The 13,357-nt window shown below is 33.9% G+C and overlaps 1 protein-coding gene across 1 annotated transcript in view; it reads left to right on the top strand.

The window, feature by feature from the left end:
* The first annotated feature begins 202 nt into the window (after positions 1 to 202).
* LOC117794133 (disheveled-associated activator of morphogenesis 1) overlaps positions 203 to 13,357 on the top strand; it is a 72,488-nt gene continuing 59,333 nt past the window's right edge. Inside the window, exon 1 of the transcript XR_004618367.1 lies at positions 203 to 572. The gene's annotated coding sequence lies outside the window, so the exon portion shown is untranslated. The remainder of the gene's footprint in view (positions 573 to 13,357) is intronic.

The following is a 13,357-nucleotide window of genomic DNA, read 5'->3' as shown; positions in this document are numbered from 1 at the left end:
CTAACAAAAATGCAGCATAAATTAAAAAAATTCTATTGAAAAAAAATTTAAAAAAAAGGGACAAAAATGCAGAAAACCTTTTTTTGGAAATGGTCGTATTTTTTTAAGTAGTAAAAATCGAGCCAGATCGGAAAGTTTTCCTGGATGGGCAACGCTCGGTTGTTAGTTGCTCCAAACAAACCCGTATTTTGTTGTTATTTTGAATTCACAACTCGTTGAATGCGGTCGTGCGTCGCGAGCTAACAATTTATTTTATTTCGAATAAATTTGCGCGGGTTCGAGATGCAAGCATTTTAATGCAGTTAACTAAAGAAATGCATGATGTATAAATTATTCTGAATTGTGCTGCAATAAAATAAATTGCAAGCTTGTGAGTGTGTTTTTATTGTTTTTGTATCAAATTTTGTTGTTGTGTTTTTTTGTTGGTGTTGCCCAGAAAGGGTGTGTACTAAAACTTTGTGTGCAGCTGTAAACAGGAGACAGGCAAAAAAAGGAGTCACGACCAAAGCGAAGAGAGAAACGTCAAAGAGCGAATGACAGAGTGAGAGAGAAAGAGTGTAACAAGGAGTACGGTAAGTGTTTTGTCGTGGGAGGAGGGGGTGGCAGCAACAACAATAGGAAATGCTAAAAGTTGTTGTTGCCCTATAATGCATATTTGGTCAATGCTTTTACTAAATTCGCATTTTGTTTCGCTTAATCTGCTGCCAGCTCCTTTTATTATTGTTGTGTCGTGTGTGTGTGTGTGTGTGTGAAAAATCAATAAAACGTGCGTGTGTGTATGTGTGTTTGTTTGTGTTTGTGCAGCCGCCGGCAGCTCCTGTAAATTGTTGTTGCTAATATCTCATGATTAGAACAATAATAAAATGTAGCTTACACATTATATTGTTAATAATTTTAAAGTAAGATAAGGCGCTGTTTTATTTGAGTTGTGTGTTTAATTAGTTTAAATCATGTTAATTTAACTTAATGCTGCTGTTGGTTAGATGTTGTTGTTTTTGCAACCACCAATAAAAGAAAATATAATAAAAACGGGAAAAGACGGCATCAACAACAACAACCACAGCAACAACAAGAACAATAACGACAAACGATAACAAAGCGTTCGCTGCAAAACGTCAACGGCGACGCCAGCAGCGCTGCTTCTAACGGTGCCCCGTCACAGCTTAACGAAAGCAGCAGAGAGCGAACGCAGAGCGCAGAGAGCGCAAAAGAGAGAAACGGGAGCGTGATAAGAGCCAAATTGCAAACATGCTTTTTTGCATAAATATATCTCGCATTATTATAAAAATCTGTTTTTGTTCTTTTCTTTTTATCAAATTCTAAAGCTGTAAAATAGCAGATTAGAAGATGTTAACACACAACTAACGACAGTCATAACAGGCATTACAATGTGTGTGTGTGTGAGTGTGTGTGTGCGAGTGTTATCACGCTTTGTGCTTTGCGCTGCAATTCGTCATGTTTTGGGAAGTTTTTTTTTATAGGTTCCGTTTGATTAACTTCCTTCTGCGCCCTATTTTCAAATAAAACTTAAATTTTTTTTGGCTCTGTCGATGAGTCATAATTCATAAGCGTGACTCACACATACATAGGTCAGGCACGCGTGTGTGTGTGTCCTTGACTGCGAGATTAACATCTTGAATTGCCATATAACACACACATTCACAAACACACACAGAAATATTTCGCTCAAAACTCGAGCAAAACTTCTTCAAAGTTTCGGCGCCTATGGCGTCACTTTTGGGGCGTGGCTCAAAATTAAAGTAAAAACTGAAAAAAACAATAAAATAAAAAACCAGAGCAGGAAAGAAAAATTCTCTTGTGCATGTCGAGAATATTATACGCTTGCAAAGCATTAAAAATTATAAACAAAAACAAATTTTAATAAACATAAGTTGATTTAAATTAATTAAAGTATTTAAAAATTTTTCCATCCATCTTATACCTGTTTAGATAGTATTAGTATACATTTATGTAAGATTAGGGCACATGCTATAAGGATATAGTAGTTATACATTTGCAAAAATTTATTTGAGATTCAAGCAACGTAAAAGTTAATCATACTAAAGTTGGATTTTGGATAGATTGTTTCGATAGCAGCTACATGCATAAATGATATAGTGGATCATTATTTCATAATTTTTTGAGAATATTTTCTGTTTTCAAGATTACCCGTTCCAATAATAGTTTACCTTTGATTTTTGCATTTATCCAAATTTTTTTCAGTTGCTATTTTTAAACTCAACTCTTAACTCTTATCAGATCAGATCTGCCACGCCTACTTCGTGACAAAACAATTATACACTTTGCAAGGGAATATAAAATTCATCTTTTAACAATGAATTTACCCAAACAACAACAACAACAATATGAAGCACTCAGCACGAACTTGACATTGAACTCATTGTCGAAGAGTGCACTTTAAGGAGAAGAGAGAGGAGCTTTGAGTAGGGGCTCAGTTTAGGATGCTCCGCAGCTTCTGTTGAGCTCAATTAATGCAATCTTCAGCAGCATTCCAAAAAGTTTCCAAAAATTAATATTTCAAGTATGTTAAGCGCGAAAGAATTGACTCCAAAGTCTTCTAAAAGTAGTTCAAATTAATAATTGTGGAAATATTATACTTTATTTTATTAGAAATATTTGTTTACATATGAAAACAGGCTTGAGATTTGTTTATTTATTTATATTTTAGAATAGTTGAAAAAATTAAATAAACATAATTATTTCAGTAAATATTTAGAACAATCATCAAAAGTATTTCCTCTTTTTCAGAGATTCATTTTTTAAAAAGATATATTAACACTTCAAATAGAAATCTCTCTTCATCTCAATTGCTCAAGAGCTCTTTTAGCAACCCAGAGCTTTTAAATATGTGTTTATCACAGCATACGGCAACTCTTTACATTTTACAGAGTATTTCATAGTTCGTATTGTCCTGCACTTAACATCTCTCAGTTTCCAGATCAGGCAGGCGCATGGGAACCGAAGCAAAGTTGCAGTCACAGTCAAAGCCCCGAATCAGATTTGAAAACTTGGATTGAGAACGAGAATCCGTTGCCCCCGCGCTGTTCCATACAGTGGGAAAATATTCAAAATTTTTTTTAAAATTAGCGAAAATATCGTGCTTAAAAATCAGAAATATTTTGTATCATAAATTTAATTTTCTCAATAAAAAAATTAAGTGAAACTCATATGAGTAACAGGTGTTCAAACGTAGTGTAGTTCGCATTCTGTACTGAGATTCGAAATTGGGAACTTGGAATAAACATTGAACCTAAGCTTTAGGTCCTAAAGAATTAATTTAATAATATATAAAATTACTAACCTTTAGCTGAGAATAAGGAAATTTTAAAAAATCTAATAAATTAGAAAATATAACCGAATTTGAGAAAAAAATATTTATATTATTGTTAGCTTTATATAGCTGTTTTTATCCACTGTGCGTCCGTCCTTCTCTGTCCGTCAACCCGTCTGCCCGCCTACAGTCTAAAATTGCTGCCCTTTTTTGGGCTGCCTCTTCTTTTTGCTGTTGTTGTTGTTGTTGTTGTTGTTGCTGCTGCTGTTCGCCTGCGCAAATTCCTGAACATCGTTTGGGGACGACGCGTGCGCCACGTTACGCTCCAAGGAAACTGGGAACTTGGAACTGCTCTCGAATATCTGGTTAGCTTTCTAAACTGAAGCTGCTGCTGAATTTATCGCTCAACGGCGTGAGGTTTCTGCTTGATTTTCGTTAAGTGTTTTCTTTCCGCAATGCCCTTACTAAAGGTACTACAATTTTGTAAAGAAGAAATAATGCATGTTTATAACTATGTGAACTGATCTGCCAGTTAAGCTATTTTCTTGAAATTTGGTACAGCTCTTTATAAGCAGTGTTTCTATCATATAAAACTACACTTGTTCAGTTAATGTTGCAAAACTAAAGCGTAGATATAAATAAAGGATATATCTAAAGTTACGAATTTATGTTATCTCTAAATTACTTAGCTACAAAAGTTTCTAGAATAAATAAAAATATATCAGTTCAATCTAAAAAATTCCTCAAGAACTATCAAATTATGATTTTTTTGTAAGGAAAAAAAATCTGTTGCTAGAGTATTAAAATTAAAATCACCCTAAATTTTAGTTTTCTTTCTCCGCTTTCTTGAATTCGCCGTTGGGCGCTTTGGCTTCAGCTTCAGTTGCGGTTCTTGAGGGCATTTTTACGATCTTGTTTATGGGTTTGTTGTCAATGTCACACATTTGCGATAAACGCTCAAGAAATCGCGCAGTGTGTGTGAGAAAATTGAAACTGAAACCATGTCTGGGCTCTGGCGCTCCACAATATGAGGGATTCTTTCTGTACTTGTTGTTATTGTTGTCGCTTTTTGTTATTTTTGGCGCTGACTTGGCAAATTACGCGAGTCGACAAAGCTGAATAATATTGTACGTATTTAGATACAGATACAAATGGAGATACAGTTCTTAGGATGCCTAACACAAGAAGCTACAGATACAGCTGAAGTTAAAGAAGTTGAAGATACAAATAGAGTTTGGAAATATGTTGTAGTTGAAGATACAGATACAGGAGCTGAAGAAGTTGAAGTTGAAGATACAACTAGAGTTTGAATTATATTGTAGCTAAATATTTACTAACTGCCATAGATACAGATACAGTTGAAGTTAGACTTAAAATAAGTGATAAAGACGCAGATAAATTTAGTTTTTTAAGTATAGATGCTCTAAAAAATTCTCTTTAATTTGTATCTTGAATTGCAGCTTAATCTTTGAGCGGTATCTGTACTTGAATTTGTTGATTTATCTCAAGTCTTAAATGCTGTACTGGTTATATTTTTAGCTACATCGCAAGATACTTCAAAGATAAATTAATAAATTGTGCCAAAAATGCGATACTTTCGACACTGATGAGTCGAATAACCGTTTGTCAAACTCTTTTCACTTCTTCTCTGTCTACCGCTTCTTTCTCTTTTTGTTTTCTTCACGTCTCGTGTTCTTTCGTCTCCGCTCTTGCCTTCTCTTTGATTGTATGCTTTGCTGTTCTGGTTTGCCAAACATAATTAGCATAAGCGGATGGTCGGCAAATTAAACGCATACCCAAAGAGCCCCAAAGAACTAACTGTTTAACAAAAAGAGCCAACAAACTATTATAATAATAAGTCGACCAACTGACCAAACGACCTATTCATTCATAAAGTTTATTGCTCTACATGCTCCACATTCTTTTTTGAGTTTTGAGCAAAATAAAATCAAAGAACCATCCGTAATCAGCGATCAAATCAACGTTTATATATACAAAAAAAAAAAGGGCAAAAAAACCAAACATAAATTACGAAATTGTTTAGTTTGCGACCCTCCACGCGAGATGGAATCTCTCAACATTTTCAATTGTTTCCACTGCGTATGTCCCATAAATACTTTGACAACAACAAAATCTATAGTAACAACGTTCCAGCTGAGGTAATCGGCTTTAAGATGCCCAGTATTAAAACTATATTTTAAAATTTAAATTATAAATTAAAAAATAAAAAAATGTAGAAAAAATCACAACTATAAAGGAATATTAAAGACAAAGGGAATTCGAACTCGGATTAATGTTAAAATGTATTTTTTAACATTGGACCTGCTTTAAAAAAAAATAAACACTTTATCTTGAATTTATTTCTCTGTTTTCAGTTATCTTTTATATTTTGTGTGCCAAATTTCAAGTCTTTATATATATGCTAAATGTTTTAGCATTTGCTGGCATGAGAAATTTCTTAAACAGTATTTAGCTACAGATTATAGAAGTACACTCAGAAAAATATGCCATCCTTAAATTAGGTAGGACTGTACTTGAATTTATACCGTTTCGTTCTTAAAATTTTAAGATTGCTGTGTACTAAAAATCTTGAATTAGTATGAATCGATCTTAATTTTACAATTTTTATCCAAAAAAATATCCCCGAAAAATCTCATTTTAAGATTTCCGTACTTGCGAAAACCGAACTTGATATAAGATTTTTGTTCTCAACTTTAGAAATTCGGAACCTAGACAGCTTTTGAGATCGTTTGTAATTGAAAATGGCCTATTTAAGTACGGAAATCTTGATTTTTTTTCTGAGTGTATTGTTACCAAATTTGGTAGCCCTTATTCTTATAGTCTCTAAAATCTAAAAAAGAATTCCCACAAACTTATAAGCCTCTGTATACTTTTAAGTGCTGGACTAAAAATAAGCAATTGAATGACATAGCTAAGTCTACAGATGCAGATACATATCGCGACGCATTGTCGCATACTTGCCCCGTGTTGTGCCCACTGTGCATTGTCCCACTGTCACATTGTCTCGTTGTCCACTTGAAGCTCAAATTAAATTAACTGCATATGCAAAATACTATGTAAGTAAAAAAAAAACCTATGAATATTTATGAGTATTTGCTATAGATCGATGCGGGTCAAGCGTTACGTGCGATAAAAATTAGATCATCTTATGGATTATCAACAAGTCGCTAATTGTTAATTAGGCTGGGAAAACGGGGAAAACTTGCGAAGACAGCAAGAAAATACAGTTAAAGGAACTTTCGTTCAATAGAAAGCATCGTTAACTTTGCGGAAAATGTATAACAGATTTTAGCATTATCTCAAAAAGATACATGACGGATCTCATGAAGTTTGTTGCGCTTTTTTTCCTGCAAAGTAGAGATAAAAATGGAAGTATGTAAATTACTATATATACTTATTTACATTGCGATATTAGTAGATATAGCTAAAGATATTATGCATTAAACAGATTTAGATTAGATATATGCAAGTTATTAGTTTTGTCGGGTTTTAATATAGCGATAGATACGATATCTAGATGAAGATAAATATCTAGATAAAGCTAGATATTAGATGCAGATAAATGGATATAGATATAGATAGCAATAAAGATAAAGAAGTATATATATGTGTTGATAAAGTTAATGCTAATTGTACTAGTAGAGATAGGTGTAAGATTGAAGTTAAAATCTATTAATGTTTAGATGTTCATGAATGATTTTTGCCTCAAACGAGTACTCATAGTTGTTGTCTATATAAGACAATTGGAACTGATCTTAGATGATATTTTAAGTGCAATTGAAAGCCTTTTAAACTGCTCTCGACCGACTTTAGATGCAGTTATGAGAAGCCCTATAAGAGAGCTCTAACATTCCCTCTCTCTCTCTCTCTCTCTATTCCCTACTCTTTACCACTCTCTCTCTCTCTCTCTTGCTCTCCATTAATTTAGCATACAAATTGCGCTGCTTTCAATTGAAAAATACTCGTATCCCAAGTGATTTGATTAATTGCGCAGTCATCGCTGCCATTAGAGGTAAGGAGAGGGTGGTAGATCCCCCCTCCTGGGTTCCCGCTTTACTTCTCAGCTCCCGCCCACTGACTTTGGCAGATCTGTTCGAAGATCTTGCGGTTTGTGTGGTCTCTTTTTTTTTTTTTCTTTTTTTTTTTCGCTGGATTATTGCCTTTTTGTCATGGCATCTAAAACTTTCCAAGCTGTTTTTCCATGCAGCGCTTTTTCACAGCTGTTTTTCTTTCTTTCCCCATCTGCGTTTACCTTTACCTTTAAGTTGTTATGCTCTGTTATTGTTGTTGCTTCTCTCTCAATCGAAGACGGAATAAGAGCGACAGTCATCTGGAAAAGTGGATGCCACGCTCAAGGAAAAACTCAAGGGCACTTAAGGCTTGGAGTGAGACATATAAGGGAGGATGAATAGCACTCGATCATGTGATAAGAAGCAGCAGTTATTTGTCGTATTATTTGTAGACCCACAAAACACTAGACGAGGGCTGCAGTAATATGTCCAAAAGCGATCTTTATTACCTTTGTTAAAATTTTGAAATTACAATTAAATATTGAATATTTTTTTGATTAATTTAATAGATATTTTCTTGAAATTAAATTTAAAATTACAAATATAGTATATATAAAATTTGTTTTACGTGATTGACAGTTTATTAATTAAAATTACAATAAAATATAGTATATTTTTTAACAAAAGTGTCAATGAAACAATTTTATATATTGTAAAATTTTTTATAGAATTGTCAAAGCGATTTCCATGAAATTTGTAAAATTCATAGTTTTAACATTTTGAAAAACAACACATTTAAGACTATAACAAAAGATCGAATACCTCTTACATAATTGACAGTAAAAAAATGTTTTACTTTGGAAGAATTTGTGTTGAATTCCTGGGAATGAAAGCTGAAACTGATGAAAATGCTTTTTCAGTATGTGTATATTATGTGCTCAAAACATTGAAAGCAGATATTTGTTTGTATATATATGTATATCTAGTTATAGGTATATATGTATTTGGATGTCTGTATTTTCTCCCCTCTGCCGCAAAACAATTAAATGTAACTTAATTTAAGTCCGCACGTGTCTGGGGCGACGTTGGAACGATTCTCTTTGTTTTTTTTTTTTTTTGGAGTCCCCCTCAAAAGAATTCGTTGAACTAATTTTAGTTTTTTTTTTTTTTTTTGTTAAGGAGGGAACATATGTAGTACTATTTATTTCCCCTTGTTGGGAGTATGAAATATGGTAGACAGAATTATGATTTGACAGACAAACTTCTGTGATGAAAAATTTGTTGCATAAACATGAAAATATTGGATTTCAAAAAAATCGTATCGATATTATCCCAACATGAGGGAATAAGGAAATGTTGTTGCCTGGCACAGTTACAAGTCCAAGATCATTTAAATCAACATAAATCAAGTGACGGACAAGAAAAGTATCAAAGAGTAGAGAGGGAACTTGTAGCCGGTCCACAATACAATTCAAGTGCAATCGATATACAACAATTCTCAAGTCCTCGTTCGTCGCTTACATATTCATCTCTTTTTATACTCTTGCATAAGGTATTCTCATTTTGTCACAAAATGTGTAACGCATTAAAGTATATATACAAAAACCTTTTGTCCTGTCTTCCTGCTCATTTTGGAGCCTAAACGGTAAGGGCTATGAGGCTGAAATTATGACACAACATAGCTTTTATTGGAAGTCTTTTTACAAATTCGACCTACAAGTGGGTCCAACCTGTGCTAAAGTTTATACAATACAGAATCGATTTATTATTTAAAATTTGTTGTTTTTAGAGATATCCCAAACAAAACCACGAATGTTTTTTTTATTTGATGTATTGTTTTTGTCTTGAGCAACTTTAATCCAAATCGGACCTCCATATCATAAAGCTGTTATAGGAACAATCGGTTGAAATTCAACATTAAAAATGATAAACTGTGTTATGATATCTCAATCAAAGTCTTAAGTTATGTATTTAAGAATATTTTACACATTCTGACTAGAAATAAACGAATGTTAATTTTTAAGGGTATCAAAACTTCCGTATGCCGAAGATTCGGTTTTTGTCGTGTCTTTTTGCTGATCTTTCTCAAGTGCCAGAAGCAGGAAGCGAACTAAATATAAAACCAAGTCATGGCCCTGGTCTTCCTCTCTTCCAGTCTCTCTTCCTCTTCCTCTCCCTCTCCCACTGTCTTTCTCTCTGTTTCTGTGCTGCACCATATGTGGGCTGCAGGGAATGTGGAATCGTGTGGCATCAACCAAATCGTCACTGAGCCTAAAAGCGAGTTGTGTGTGCGTTCATTACATTATTGCTACGATCTATTAGCAAGCGACAATTGTGAAACGAACACACAAAGGGGGGAGAACTGAACGATCGAACGATAGGGAAGAAACCGAGAGAAGAGTAGGAAGGGGGCAAGGATGTTAGTGGACTTGTCCGGCAGGGGCAGCTGCTGCCATTCTAAAAATAGACACGAACACAACACTCGAACTACGATCTAGATATCTTCGATCTTCGATCACTCGATCTGTGATCTGCGATCTTTCGATCTTTCGATCTCCCGAACTTGGATCTACAATACGATCTTGATCTCGTGTCTGGCGTTGAAAGGTTGCACGCGAATTGCATGCAACAAATATTCAAATAGCACTGCGATCGATTCATTTGCAATAAACTTCCTGAGCATTTGTTGATGGAAAACCCGCTACTTGTAGAGCACAATGGGTATATTGTATAAGCTGGAATGTATGTAACAATGCGAAAGAGATATAAAAGAAACAGAAAAGTATTATAGTTTAATTTTTAACTTTTGATTTGAATAAAAAACTATTGAAGTACTTATTAAATTTAAATATTTATTTAAATAAATTTAATTTAGATAATTAAATTTACAATTTTTATTATGTATAAAAATGTAAAATCACTTTTTATTTTTCATTTATTTTTTTACTTTTTATCGATGAATATAAATTTAATAATATGTATTAAAAACTATACTTACAAAACAAAACGGAAATCAAAGTAAACTAATTGAAAAAAAAAAACAAAAAAAAAGTTTTAAAATTCTAAGATAAAACTAAAGTATATCGAAATTAGATACTCTAGAAATTTAGAGAAAATATTAATAGATGTATATTTAAATTGATTAACGGGTATCTTAAAGTCGATGACTTCTCTGTTGTAGTTGTTGTTACTGCTGCACTTGAATTGATTGTTGTTTGACATGGCCACGAGCCGTGGGCAATGTGTACCTACATACACTCATACCTACAAACATACACATGGGACCAATGGTTACCGTCTAGACGTGATTTTTGATCTGCAATTAGTTGCGAGTTGAAGTTGTGTCGATTTTCGATGGTCGATTGTGTGTCGAGTGCTTATTGTGTGTGTCTCTCTTTCTCTCTCTATCTTTCTCTCCCTCGAGACCAATTAGTTTAAATGTTTTTTCTTTTTGGTGAAATTTTTTGATCTTTTTTCATAAATTCACATATTAATAATTAAACCGCGAATCAGTATAATGCCAAAAATTATTTTGTATTCTCCATTGTTTTTTCAGCTGTTCTTCCATGCCCAAGTTCTTTGCTTTTAGATTGATCAAGATCTAAAAAAATAAAATGTTTAACAAAATTAATTAAAACTAAATGCAAAGTTAACTAAGCGACCATGATCAAAATGACATTTCGCTTGAAAATCGGTGCAGTTTTAACAAAGTTTGAAACTGGTTCGACTTTTGACCTAGCAACTTTACAAGTCAAAATTTTTGTCCAATTCATCATGATTTAAAAAAAAAAATGAAAGGTCCCAGAAACAAATTTAAAGTGTTGTTTTATACTAATTACGATATAAGAAGTTGATTAAAAGCAAAAACTTGAGATTTAAAATTTAAAATTTTCAAAATTCCAAAGGGGGGACCCTTTGGTCAAAAAATCGAAACCCAGATCAAGAGGAAAATATTTTTTTTTTCAAAATTAATTAAATTTGAATGCAGAATGAATTAAGAGGTCAAACCATGATCAAAATGATATTCCTCTTGAAAATCGGTCTAGGCTTGACAAAGTTATGAGAGTTTGAAATTGGTCGAACTTTGTCCTAGCAACTTTACAAGTCAAAATTTTTGTCCGATTTGACATGATTTTTTACAGAAAAATGAAAGGTCGCAGAATCAAGTTAAAAGTGTTGTTTTATACTAATTACGATATAAGGAGTTGATTAAAAGTGAAAACTTGAGATTTAAAATTTTCAATTTTCAAAATTTCAAAGGGGGGACCCTTTGGTCTAAAAATCGAAACCCAGATCTAGAGGAAAATATTTTTTTTTTCAAAATTAATTAAATTTGAATGCAGAATGAATTAAGAGGTCAAACCATGATCAAAATGATATTCCTCTTGAAAATCGGTCTAGGCTTGACAAAGTTATGAGAGTTTGAAATTGGTCGAACCTTTGTCCTAGCAACTTTACAAGTCAAAATTTTTGTCCGATTTGACATGATTTTTTACAGAAAAATGAAAGGTCGCAGAATCAAGTTAAAAGTGTTGTTTTATACTAATTACGATATAAGGAGTTGATTAAAAGTGAAAACTTGAGATTTAAAATTTTCAATTTTCAAAATTTCAAAGGGGGGACCCTTTGGTCTAAAAATCGAAACCCAGATCTAGAGGAAAATATTTTTTTTTACAAAATTAATTAAATTTGAATGCAGAGTGAATTTAAAGGTCAAACCATGATCAAAATGATATTCCTCTTGAAAATCGGTCTAGGCTTGACAAAGTTATGAGAGTTTGAAATTGGTCGAACCTTTGTCCTAGCAACTTTACAAGTCAAAATTTTTGTCCGATTTGATATGATTTTTTACAGAAAAATGAAAGGTCTCAGAATCAAGTTTAAAGTCTTGTTTTAGACTAATTACAATAAAAGGAGTTGATTAAAAGTGAAAACTTGAGATTTAAAATTTTCAATTTTCAAAATTTCAAAGGGGGGACCCCTAGCATTTCAAATCGAAACCAAGAACTAAAGGAGACAATTTTTTTAATGAAATTAAAAGGACAATCCAATGACATTTCGTTTGAAAATCGGTTTAGTTTTTACAAAGTTATTTAATCGAGTTTATGACTAATATGGCTTATATTTGATGAAATTGCAATAAATATATTTGATCACCCAGCTTATCGATAACGCTTAATTGCGCACTATGCAGTTCAGCTCTGCACGATTTGCATATGTTGTTCAACTCTTTATTTTTTGTTATTGTTGGGATATATCTATTTGCAAACATACGAGACACAAATATTTACCAACTCTGTCCAGACTTGGCCAACAGCAGATTACGCGACGGGCTGGCAGCTGACAAGGTGGAAGGGAGAAGGGAGAATGGGGAAAGAGACAGGCAATAACAACAAGAACAACAACAGGCGTTTGGCAATCTTATCGCAAGCAAATGTTTAAACTTTTTTAGCAAATGAAATGGCAAAGAGCTGTTGCATGAAAAGGGGAGCAGATTTGGTGTGACAGTATGTGTAAGTGTATGTGTGTGTGTGCGAGTGTGTGTATTTGCCTTAGGGTTTGGCGTTAAAGCTGCGCTAATGAAGGGGCGGGGCAGTTGACAGTTGATGAAGCTGACAGGCTGAGGATGAGACCGAGATAGAGGAGGGAAGAGGAGGAAAGAAGGGGCAGCTACCGGCTGTCATTGACACTGGGCTCCAGCTTACGCTCGTGCCAAAGGATGCAACGTTGTTGTTGCTGTTGCTGATGTCACAGCTGCCCCAGCTTATCAGCCCTGTCTCTATGCCTCAGTGTTGCAATGTCGCGTTGTCTCGATGTCTCGTTGTCTGTCTGTTTTCAAGCCTGCCTGCCTGCAGCAAGCAATGACCTTTCCACAGAGCCACCCCCGTTGTCAGAGCTGCAGCTAGAGATGCGTGCGTGACACGAACTTGAGCAACAGCATCTACTGCACTACTATATCTATTTTAAAATCAACTATTTCCCCTCCAACAGAATGTATGTAACAGGCAGAAGGGGGCGTGGCAGACCCCCCAAA

The sequence above is a fragment of the Drosophila innubila genome, chromosome X (genome assembly GCF_004354385.1).
Source record: "Drosophila innubila isolate TH190305 chromosome X, UK_Dinn_1.0, whole genome shotgun sequence".
Lineage (NCBI taxonomy): Eukaryota > Metazoa > Arthropoda > Insecta > Diptera > Drosophilidae > Drosophila > Drosophila innubila.
Note: the sequence above shows the minus strand (reverse complement) of the source record. Positions and strands in the feature narration are given on the sequence as shown.